We start from the raw sequence: 12,495 nt of genomic DNA on the forward strand, positions 1-12,495 counted from the left end.
CACGTGGTGTCCTGGCTGCTGGCGCACCCCAGGCCCCGCCCAGGCCCATGGAGCCTGGGCTATCGCATCGTCCCAGGTCGCCCCTCAGCTGTAAACAGGAGCCTTGTTCACTGGGAGGAACCGGGACTGGGCAGCAGTGTCTTTGAGTCCTACATCCACTACCCCTGACCGTGGGCTCTGGGGCAAGGAAAACACGCAGGATAAACTTCAGCTTCCTCGTCTGTAAAAGGCAGGCCTCGTGGCCCATGTTGTTGGGTTGCTTTGAGTGGGAGGGATGCATGACCTTGCCCCCTCAGTTATGCCAGACAGGGGAGTTGCTCTGTTATGAGCCGGAGAGACCGGGCAGGGAAGAGCAGGGAGGCAAGTCCTGTTCTCTCCTCGAGGCTTTCTGTCTCTCTGATGTCCGTCTGTCCATCTGTCCAACAGACAGATGTGTGGTCAGCACCAGGTGACCCAGAGATGCCCTCAGGAGCCACAGCCCACTGCACAGGAGTGTCTCAGCAGAGAGCTCAGGGTGTGGGAGGAGGGCTGGAGGGCTGGGGGCCTGGCTGACGGGGGGCGGGGCGGGGCGGAGGCTCATCTCCTGAGACCCCAGCGAGTGTAGGCGTGGGTTTCATTCCCGCATTGCAGGGTCCATTCAGGGGCTGAGCTCCGGCTGGTCCCTCCATAGCATTTAGTGGGGTGGCCGGGAGGAGGGGACCAGACCGTGGGGATGCCATGGTCATGGTGGTCATTTCTCCCCCAACAGCAGCAGGCCCCTTCTCCTGACCTCGCGAGCCACCTCGCAGCGCACCTTCCGGATTGGTTGAGCAGAGCCACTTGGGAGGCGGAGCACCCTGGGCTCTGGGCACCCAGCAGAGACCTGAAAGGAGACCTGGTGTCTTGGAGGAACCAGAGAGTGTTCGATCGTGTCCTAAGGAAAGAGAAATCCCATCTCCAGAATCTGCCTCAACGCAACCCTGTTCCCTGAAACCTGCTCTTGCAGGTCTGGCTGAGGCCCTCGTTTCTGGGGACGCACAGGAGAGTCTTCAGAACCCTGTGAAGCGCACAGGTTCCTCCTGCGCCAGGTCTGGAACTGGCAAAGGGACAGGCACCCCATCCCTTCCCAGCCTCCCCTCCCCACGCCCCTCCCCCGGCCCTGCAGAGCCAGCGCCCAGGGCGGCATTTTCTTTTGCAGATTTGCTCTTGGACGAAAGACAAACACGAGCAGCACAGCCAACAGGCAGGCGCCGAGTCCATCTGCTCAGTTTCCAAAGAGAAGCAGCGCTGCCCGCTCCCCGGGAGGCTGGGCTTAACCTCAGGTAAATGCCTGACCTGCGGTTACATTTCCCCGGCGGCGTGCCTGTGTAGCACATCCCCTCTCCACACAGGGCCGGGTAGGAATGTCCCAATGACCCGGGGGGGAGGGGGGGAGTTGAGGGCCCGGAGAGGGGACCCGGCTGCAGGGGACCCTGCCCGCCCTGGTGCCTTTCCTGTGAGGCTTTGCCAAGCGGCCCCTCTGGGAAAGGCAGGAAGGGGCAGCTCGTGTCCGTGTCTCCATCCATCTTCGGCTCGGACCTTCTCCCCTGGGGGAGGACGGAGCCTGCATAACCGTAACTTCTGACAGTTCAGCTCCTCTCCGGAGGCCCGGACCCGCTCTCTTTGTCTGCAAAGGGAGCTCTCGTTGCCTAGAAATATTCAAATAGAAAAATGTCTCTCGTCTTCTAGTGACGAGCTCCCAAAATAAAACCTGAACGGGTGCCTCTTGTCATTCTTGCCTCAGAGCTGTCATTGAGGGCGACACCCACAGGAATCAGAGCCAGGTGCCAGAGGGGCCAGGGCAGGTGGCCAGGGAGGGAGGAGGGGTCCCACAGAGGCGGCCGCAGCAAGCCAGGTGGCCTGTGGGCTCCGCGGTACAGTCCCCACAGCAAGCCTGGGACTCGACTGAGCGAGGCCGGGCTGGGGCGCTGAGGGCTCAGACGGGCTCCTCTGGAACTGCTGACCTGAACCTTCCCGCTCAGGCCCTGAGTGCTCAGTGACCGGCGACCAGTGACCACAGCCGGGGGCTGCATTCTCTTGGCCAGTGAATGCAAAGAGGGCATCAAGCCCCCCCTTTCTCAGGGGCTCAACGCAGGGCAGAGGTGACATGTGTCACGTCATCCCGCCCCGGGTGTCCCCGGGGCCCTTGGAGGGTGCCTCCCTCCAGCCCAGGCCTGAGAAGCCCTGGGTAGGGAGGCCGGGGGCTACGCAGACAGTCCGTCCGTGGGAGCCGGCGCTGTGCACCGGGGCGGCTGCTGTTTGCCGGCACAGCCACGCCGGCTTTTTCTGAATATCATCCTGGGGGAAAGGAGCTTAAGGAAACCGTGTCCCTGTGTAAAGGAGCCGCTAAAGAGCAATGAGATTACGCACACCTGCAGGCACACTGGGCTCGCTGGGCCGCCCCTCGCACACGCCAACACATGCACAGTTCCTGGTGCACAGGCGAGCCGGGCCGCTGGGCGCCACGTGCCAGCATGGTTCTGGGCACTTTTACAGCGTGGGCTCCGTGAGCCCGCACGCCCCCTCGCACGCGCACGCGCACACCGTATGTTGAATATGACCCGTGTATAATGGTGCATGGCTGAGACTGATGTGTGTTATTCTACTTTCCGCTGGATGTCACTGACGGAGCAGCCCTGTAGCCTACATCCTCCGCCACAGCCTGGCTCCTGTCATCTTTTCCAAATGCCACTGTGTTTACCAGGCCGATGGCCTGACCCTCTGGATGGGAAATCTGCTGCTCCTTTGTTAGTCCTCACAACGGGCCAAACAGGGCCGCTCCACCCAGAACAGCTGGCCCTGACCCGAGGGACATCTGCTGGCTTTGCTGTTCCAGACCCAAGGTGAAGGCATCCCCCGGCCCACCCCGCCCCAGGCCTGCCCCTCCTGCTGGGTCACGGGGTCTCTGCTCCCGAGAGCCCACCCTCGAGGCAGGGGCGGGCTGGCCTCCCTTCTCTTGCCCTGGTCATCAGAGCCGCCACTCCCATGGCCCAGAGATGAGTCTGGGGACGAATGTGTCACCCACGGTGGACTGTCGGTGATGGGGAGGTTGCTGAGCTGGTCCCAGACGAGCTGGGGATGGGCAGAGGCACAGAGCCCTGACAGCATCCCTCCACCCGACCCTGCTGTCCCGGAGCTTGCCGCCCACACTGCTCTTCCTCAAGCTGGTTGGACCTTGGTTTCCATGGCGGCACCCAAGCTCCGTGACCATGATCACTCAGACATCCTGCGTCCCCTGGCACGAAGAGGGGAAATGGCAGAACAAGCCGTGGTTTTGTTTTCTGTAAGCGCCTGGGAAATGGTAATGGTGTCACGCACGAATAGGTTCTTGTCTTCTCTGAAATGTCAGGCTCGATGATGAAGACATTCGCTCCGGAGACGCTCGGGTCTCCCGGGGCCGCGCCAGGGTAATCTGCTCCTTCCTGTGACAGGAGAGCCCCACCGCAGCACGCCTGTCGCAGGCGGGTTGGCCCACAAGCCGAGTTCCTTAGATGGAAAAACAATTTTCTGAGAAAACAATTCCAGGGCCTCAGAGCTACTTCTGTGGCAACACCGCAGAGCCTGCCACTGCAGGGCCGGCATCCGAGCCACGGGGCTAGAGCCCCCTGAGTCCTGGAGGGCGGCCCGTCACCAGTGTCTCTGTCTGTTTTCAACTCGCTGGTGGGTGGATGAGGTGTTCTTTACCTTTCACATATATATGCGTACACTAGAGGCCCGGCGCACGGAATCTGTGCGAGAGCAGGCCTGCCTTCCCCCGGCTGCCGGCACCGGCTTCCCTCTGGCACCCGGGACCCGGGCTTCCCTCACAGCCTCAGCTTCGTCTGGAAGGATGTCCGGTATAATTAGCATATTACGCTATTATTATTAAAGATAATACTAGAGGCCTGGTGCACAAAATCGTGCATGGGGGGGGGCGTGTCCCTCAGTCCAGCCTGTACCCTCTCCAATCTGGGACCCCTCGGGGGATGTCCGACTGCTGGTTTAGGCCTGATCTCATTTTTTTGGTTGATTTTTCTTTGTTAAATGGCATTTAAATATATAAAATAAATATCAAAAATATAAATCTTTGTTTTACTATGGTTGCAAATATCAAAAAATTTCTATATGTGACATGGCACCAGAGTTAAGTTAGGGTTTTTCAAAATGCTGACACTCCGAGCTCAAAAGGTTGGCCATAACTGCTCTAACCGCTCCCCTGCCGGCCTGATGGACACCTAACTGCTCCCCTGCCGGCCTGATCACCCCAACTGCCCTCCCCTGCAGGCCTGATCACCCCAACTGCCCTCCCCTGCTGGCCTGATCACCCCAACTGCCCTCCCCTGCCGGCCTGATCACCCCCAACTGCCCTCCCCTGCAGGCCTGATCACCCCAACTGCCCTCCCCTGCCGGCCTGATCACCCCCACTGCCCTCCCCTGCAGGCCTGGTCGCCCCCAACTGCCCTCCCCTGCTGGCCATCTTGTGGTGGCCATCTTGTAACAACATGGGGACGGCCATCTTGTGATGACATGAGGGTGCGAGGGCCACCTAGGCTTTTATTAGTATAGATATAAATCCTTACCCAAGGCTATGTTTCTATTAATTTTTTAGAGAGGAACTTCGATGTGAGAAACGTCAATTGCAGCGGTTCTCAACCTGTGGGTCGCGACCCCTTTGGGGGTCGAACGACCCTTTCACAGGGGTCGCCTAAGACCATCGGAAAACACATATACAATTACATATTGTTTTGTGATTAATCACTATGCTTTCATTATGTTCAATCTGTAACAATGACATTGGGGGTCACCACAGCATGAGGAGCTGTATTAAAGGGTCGCGGCGTTAGGAAGGTTGAGAACCACTGAATTGGGTGCCTCATGTTCATGCCAGGCTGTGCATCAAACCTGAAACGCAGGCGTGTGCCCTGATCAGAATCAAACCCACAATCTTTTGGTGCACAGGACGATGCCCAACCGACTGAACCCCCCGGCCAGGGCTTAATAATATTTAAAACAAATGTTGGGGGAGGCTGAGTGGACGCGTGGATGGAATCGGGCTGTCTGTGGTTGGGGCTGTGGGGTCAGGTGATGGGCACACTTCCTGCAACAAAGTTACCAAAACCAAGCAGGCCAATCAAGAACGTGTGTATCAAAGCGCGCTCTCGTTCTTGCCCAGGAAAGCAGAATCGCCAGCCATCGGGGTGTCCTTTCATTGTTAGAAACTGAATCTCAAATCAGTCATCGGGGATGTAGCCGCAGACTAGGGCGATGTTCATTTCTCATCACAGTTTTTCTCACCGTGAAATGAGCGGTGAATCCAAGCACATCACCCGAGTGACGGGCAGGGCGGCCAGGCAGGGCCCTGGGTGGCGCTCACTTGCTCCCTGGCGGAGCCCTGAGCAGCCTGCCCTGCAGGGGAGGGGCCGGAGCTGGGTGGCCCCAGCGCGTGAGCAGGTGGCTCCTGAGCTCCTCCCTCCCGTGGGCCATGGGCAGGATGCTGACCTGCCACCCGGGCCACGGGGAGGGTTGGCGAGACGCTGGAGTGTGTGGGGAGCTGTGCTGCTGCCAGTCCCCTCTGGAGTCCCCCCAGACAGACGGGGGCGGGAGTCCTGTGCCAGCCGTGCACGGGGAGGAGGCCTGGACGTAGTGCTGGGGCAGACAGGTGAGGCTGGGCGGGAGGTGGCTGATGGGACAGGCGCCGGGCAGGGCTCCTCAGCAGGAGGGTCCCACCCCAGAGTGTCCCATTGTGGAGACTCCTGTCAGTGGTGGATGGAGGGCTTCTCACCAGCCCCATTCACCTGGCACACAGGTGCCCAGCAGGTGCCCAGCAAAGGAATGCAGGTGTAGGGGGGCACTGGCAGAGGGTGGAAGCGGCCAGGCCTCTGCTCCACAGTCAGCGTGGCTACTCCAGCAGTGCCCAGGGGAGCCCACCTTCCTCACCCTGCAGTGAGGGCCGGGTGGATGGACATAGGCCTTGGGTGCTGATGGTCAGCAGTCCCCTGCTGGGGACACACCAGGTCCCCATGTTTTGGCCTCCCTTCGTTGACCTCCGAGACTCTCCTGGGCTTGGAGACGGCCTTCGGGTGGAGGTGGTCTGGGCCCGAGGCCACCAGGAAGTCATTGGAAGGGACCCGGCCCCACAGGAGGGGAGAGTGTGGGATGTAGGCGCATCTCAAGAGTGACCTGGCTCTGCTGGGCCTGGGGCCGGGGTCCCCCCTCAGCTTGTCCAGCCAGAAGCCCTGTCTGTCGTCTGTCTGCACAGCGGAGCTAGTGTCCTTGTGTCCAGGACGGTGCCTGCTCCGCTGCAGCTTCTCCACAAACCCTGGTGCTTCGCGGATAGAGACAAAAGGAAGGCGCAGGCGGTCCTGGTTCAGGGAGGGCGGGCGGGGCTTGGGGAGGCGGGCTTGGTGCTCTGAGGACTGGCTCTGTCCACTCCTCTGGCCGCCTGCTGCCTTGAAGGACTAACTACAAGAGGGAGGTCCAAGGCATTTTTTTGATGGGAAGTGACCTTTTTTTTGGTTTTGTTAATCCTCACACGGGGATATCTTTTAAATGATTTTTTGAGAGAGTGGAAGGGAGGGAAGGAGTGGGGAGAGAGAGAGAGAGAGAGACAGAGAGAGAGAGACAGAGAGAGAAACATCGATGTGAGAGACACACATCGATTGGTTGCCTCCCATATACACACCGATTGGGGCAGGGGATTGAACTTGCAACCCAAGTACATGCCCTTGACTGGGAATTGGACCGGCGATCCTTTGGTCTGAGGGTCGACTCTCTAACCATTGAGCACACAGGCCAGGGAGGGACGGTAACTGTTAATGAGCTTTTTGATGAGTTTGATTTTCCAAACTTCTACTCAGATGTGCTTTCATGCTGATAGGTGCTCACTGGGTTATTTGAATAAATTAACGAGTTTCTCAGAAAATAATAGGCCTCCCTCCCTGCTCGCCTGGTGTCCCAGACGCCCTTAGGACTCTGGGTTAGCAGGTGTTGGCATTATGTCGGGGTCTCTCCTGGGGTGGCACTGGCCCTGGGTGAGTGTCCGCCTTCCAGGTTCCAGCCCCAGTGCAGGGGCAGGTGGTGGGCGCGTCCTCTGTGTCCGGGCACCCTCCCGGGGGCGTGTGGCCCATGACCTGGCTTGGCCTCCACCCTGCCCGTGGGAACGGAGTCTGCGGAGAGGTGTGCGCCCGGGTCTCAGAGAGGGGGGCGGGAAGGCCCCTTCCCTCAGGGTGCCCGTGTTCCGGGATGACGTGGGAGAGCGTTACACCCACCCACAGTGAACTCGCGTCATCGCGCTGGTTCCTTTGCCCCCCCGGCGGCCTCCTCCCCAGGTTTCGCTCAGACATAACTTTCCCCGCTGCCTGCCCCCCGCCCGGGCGGCTGAGGACCGGTGCTCAGCGCTCTGTCCCAGGCGGCATGGCTGGCCACCTGCACTGCGCACATCATGTCTCGTGGGCTGTCGGCCCTCCGCCATCCTCGCGGGCCTCTGGAGTGTGAGACTGAACCGGCAGCCGGTCCAGACCAGGAGCGGTGCCCGCCCCTCCTGCCCTTCTCTGTGGCCCTAGATATCTGACCCTCTCCCCGCCGCCCGCACCATCTGGATCTGCCCCTGGTAAAATAGCTGATGCCAATTCAGGCCGAAGGGCCAGTGGCTGCAAGACTTAATGTACCCCTTTTCTTTGTATCTCGTCACAAAGACTTTTTTAAAGGAACTGCCTGACTGTGGAGTGATGGCCAGCTGCCAGGGAAGGGGCGTGGCGTCAGAGCTCCCGGGTTTGCTCTTCAGGCTCCGCCCTCCCGCCTCTGCCCCTGACGCACCTGCTTTCATTCCGCAGCCCCAGCCGTGGAACATGCCGTCCCTCACACCTGGGACCTTCGCTGAGTAATAAACTCCGTCTCCGCTGTGTCCCCAGGAAGCAGAGGGAGGCGCTGCCACCTCAGCTGCGTGGGGAGAAAGGCTCATTTGAGCTGGGAGCTGGGAGACCTCACCTGTCATCTGGGGCGGAAGCGCCTCCTGGGGGGCCACAGCTCAGCGGGCTCTCCGCTCCCCGCCCCGCCCACAAGGATCGCCCACAGGGACCCCTGCGCCCAGACCCCGGGAACTGGGGCTGCTACCGCTCTCGCTCTCCGAGCCCAGAAGCCCGCCCACCCGCCCACCGGGGAGGGCACCACCCCACACAGGACTGCTGGTGAGGCGGGGCTGGGGCTCAGGTTTCTGGGTTCACTCTCTTCTTAAGACCACCCCCTCCCCTGCTATCCCTCCCCGCTCCAGGCGGACCATCCTCCTTAAGGATCTTGCCGAGGCCCCACGTGCCCCGGCCTGACCCACCGGCCCTGTCCGACTCGTCTCTCCCGGAAGTTTGGTGCTGCGGGACCCACAGCGGCTCATGCTGCCCCTCCGAGATTTCCTGGGCAGGTGGGAAGCAGACACCGGAGCGTGGTTCTGGGCTCGCTGGGCAGAGCGGCACCCGCGGCACCGGGCCTTCACGGGGAGGGGCAGGGCGGGCTGCTGACCAGTGACCCAGGCCGCGACTGCCTGCTGGGCGCCGCACTCGCCAGGCTCCTGCGTGACACTCTCTCTCTCTCTCTCTCTCTCTCTCTCTCTCTCTCTCTCTCTCTCTCTCTCATGAGTGGCTCCGGGAGGGCTGACACGTGGCTGGGCTGGGTGAGTGCCCGTGCACGCAGGAGCCCGGAGGGCGGCTGGGAACGGACAAGGCAAACACAGTGGCCTGAGTGCGGTAACCACTGCCCGGAACTCCTCCCAGAGGCCCCGCACCAGGGCTGAGGGCAGCCGCTCTGCCCTAAAGCGGCTCCCACGTGGTCCTGGCAGAGATGTGGGGTCCGACCTTGAGAGACCCCCGGCTCAGTGGACATACTTTCTAGGGAGACTTGAGGTTCTGCGAAGAGGCCAGGTGGCCTGATGGGGTGGATGACGGCTGATTTTATGTGTCATCCCACCAGGTCACAGAGGCCCAAATCAAACTTGGGTGTCCGGAGGCAGCCTGTGGGGTGTCGGGGGCAGCCTGTGGGGTGTCGGAGGGCAGCCTGTGGGGTGTCGGGGGCAGCCTGTGGGGTGTCGGGGGCAGCCTGTGGGGTGTCGGGGGCAGCCTGAGGGGTGTCGGGAGGCAGCCTTTGGGGTGTCGGGGGCAGCCTGTGGGGGGTTGGGGGCAGCCTGTGGGGTGTCGGGGGCAGCCTGTGGGGTGTCAGGAGGCAGCCTTTGGGGTGTCGGGGCGCAGCCTGTAGGGTGTTGGGTTGCAGCCTGTGGGGTGTCGGGGCAGCCTGTGTGGTTTCGGGGGCAGCCTGTGTGGTGTCGGGGGGCAGCCTTGGGGTGTCGGGGGCAGCCTGTGGGGTGTCGGGGGGAAGCCTGTGGGGTGTTGGGGGCAGCCTGTGGGGTGTCGGGGGCCGCCTGTGTGGTTTTGGGGGCAGCCTGTGGGGTGTCGGGGCAGCCTGTGGGGTGTCGGGGCAGCCTGTGGGGTGTCGGGGGGCAGCCTGTGTGGTTTCGGGGGCAGCCTGTGTGGTGTCGGGGGGCAGCCTTGGGGTGTCGGGGGCAGCCTGTGGGGTGTCGGGGGCCGCCTGTGTGGTTTTGGGGGCAGCCTGTGGGGTGTCGGGGGGCAGCCTGTGTGGTTTCGGGGGCAGCCTGTGTGGTGTCGGGGGGCAGCCTTGGGGTGTCGGGGGCAGCCTGTGGGGTGTCGGGGGGAAGCCTGTGGGGTGTTGGGGGCAGCCTGTGGGGTGTCGGGGGCCGCCTGTGTGGTGTCGGGGGCAGCCTGTGGGGTGTCGGGGCAGCCTGTGGGGTGTCGGGGGGCAGCCTGTGGGGTGTCGGAGGGCAGCCTGTGGGGTGTCGGGGGCAGCCTGTGGGGTGTCGGGGCAGCCTGTGGGGTGTCGGGGGGCAGCCTGTGTGGTGTCGGGGGCAGCCTGTGGGGTGTCGGGGGCAGCCTGTGGGGTGTCGGGGCAGCCTGTGAGTCGGCGGGCTCAGTGAAGCAGACAGCCCTCCCGGTGTGTGTGGGGCCTCGTCCACCTCGCTCACGGCCTGGGGAGAACTGAGCCGAGCAAGGAGGCTGTGTCCCTGGCCTGTTGCTGAGCTGGGGCCTCAGGCTGCTCGGGCTCAGCCTGGGCTGCTCCGCCCCCTGGTCTCAGCGCACACAGTAGACAGCAGACCGGCTTCTCAGCTCCGCAGTCATGGGCCAGCATCACAATTGCGCCTCCCTTGTCCCTCTCTCTCCTTCTCTCTCTCTCACACACCTGCCTGGCACAGGCTGGCGGTCCAGCTCTCTGTGCCTCAGTTTCCTTAGCTGCTAAGCAAGGGTGACGGTTAGCTTCGCTGTTTAAGGAGCACACGCAGTGCATTACCCGCCGGTCTCCACACGCTCCAGTGGAGCCACGCTGGGCAGCCTCCCGTGCTGCAGGCAGGGAGACCGAGGCCACCAAGGGCCGTAAAGGCCCAGGACCACACCTATCTGAACCCACGGCCTGCCCTGGGCCGGCCGCTCCCGCTGTGCCGCAGCCGCACGCACGCGGAGTCGGTGGCCGGCGGCGGTGCCCGGTATCACAGGCATATGCACTGCTTCCCATCCACACCCTCCTCACGCCCCTGCCGCCTGCGGGCAGCCCCCGGAGCCACGGGAAGTGCGGCCTTGTCCCGGGTGCGGCAGCGGAGCGAGGGCCTGGCCGCTCCCGCACTGCTCCCGAGAGCCTGCGGCCCCCAGCACCACTCGGAATAAGTGGTCAGTTACGAGTTAAATGCAGCAGAAAGCAGGTACTGTGGAGCCGGCGGAGAATGAAGGCGTCATGCCCAGAACGGTCATGAGGGTTATCCCAGCACCTTTCTAACAACGAGAGTACATCCAAGCGATCCAGGTGCAAATTACCATCGGGAGCAACCGCTCCCACAGCTCATCTTTGTGCCCCGAGGAGCCGCACACAGAGGCCAGGGCTCTCCCCCGGCACAGCCTGTCCTTCGGGGCCCCCCTGCCTCCAGCCTCGGGGTTCCGGGACAACCAGCTGGTGGCCGTCGAGCACCTGGTGCCCAGGCCCGTCCTCGGAGCTGTGCACAGGCGAGTGGATTCATCCTCACCTGTGCGGACACCTGTGTTCCGGTGGTTGAATCTCAAGCATGACGCTCGGTGGGCACAGCCAGAACCCTGTCTGGTATTCGCTGGCACCCTGCCCTGGGGGCGAAAGGACCCCCTCCCTCTCTTGGGCCAGGGAGAAGCTGACCTGTCCACACTGACGTCTGGAAACCACCCCACCCCGGTGAAAAATCCCTGCCGGACAAACGGCTCCCGGACAATGGCCAAACCTCAGGACAGACCGCAGGTTTCACCTGACCCTGGAAAGCCCCGACTGCCACCAGTTTCGGCCAGCAACAATTGCCTCAGAAAAGTATAAAACCTTGCCCCTGCCCAGGTTGGGCGCGGCTTCTCCGGCTCCCCTCTCTGAGCCGGTGAACCCGCCCGTGTGCTCCCAATAAAGCCTGTTTAATCTGGTCTCTGTTTGGACTCACGGTTTTTCCTTGCGGTGGCGTAAAACCTAAGAAACCCCGTGGCCACTCGGTGTGGGTTCCGTTTAGAAGAAACATCCAGACACGGGGTGGAGTCGTGGTGGCCGGAGGGTGGGGTCTTTCTGCCGTAATGGACGCGTTCTAGCTGACCGCAGCAGTGGCGGCACGGCTGTGAGGGCCTGGAGCCCCCTGCACTGTGCCCACGCGTGGCATGCAGTTACCTTTCAATTGGCTGTCTTTAAAGAAGGTGAGCTTTAAACAGTCCCAGCCCAGCCTGGTCCCTGCTCAAGGGCAAAGACAGGAGTGAGCGAGTCCAAGTTCTGGCGTCTGTCGGGCCCTGGGGTCCCACCCCATGATGGGGACCAGGGGCCCTCCATTGGGGAGAGGGTGTCGGGGACCTCAGAGGGCCCCAGGCGCTACCTGGCGGTGAGCCCAGTGCCTGTCCCGGCCCCCGCCGCCCTCTGGCCGGGCCTGGGCTCTGCGGCTCAGCAGGAGGCCCAGCCCCGAGCGGGCGCTCCTCGTCCACAGCCGGCCGTTAGCTCCGAGCTCACTGTGCAACCCCACGCGCTGCCCAGTTTCTGGCAAACGGAGGTGCTGGGTCAGGGTTTGTGGAGAGGCTGGCATCCAGCCCACAGTCACAGATGCATCTCCAGGGGAATAGAAGGAAGAGACCTGTGGTGGCTGCACTCGCTCCTGGGGGACCCTGGCTGGCAGAGATGGCCCAGCCTGACACACAGGGCGTGTCTGTGCTGCCCCCTTGTGTCCGGCGACTGCAACTGTGGCACCGCTGGCAGGGGCGGGAGTTGGGCTGCTGGGCTCAGAGCTCACACCAGAGGTGGTACCAGGGGAGCCAGGCCCAGCGGAATCATAAACACCCCCCGCCTCGACCCCAAGCTGGGGAAGGAAGAGCGTGCCCCGGGAGGAGAGAGGTGCCATGGGACAGGAGGGAGTTTAAACAATATATGTTTTTATATTGAGGGGTCTCTCTTTTCTGCGTCCAGCGC

Source organism: Myotis daubentonii, chromosome 8 (assembly GCF_963259705.1).
Source record: "Myotis daubentonii chromosome 8, mMyoDau2.1, whole genome shotgun sequence".
Taxonomy (NCBI): Eukaryota; Metazoa; Chordata; class Mammalia; order Chiroptera; family Vespertilionidae; genus Myotis; species Myotis daubentonii.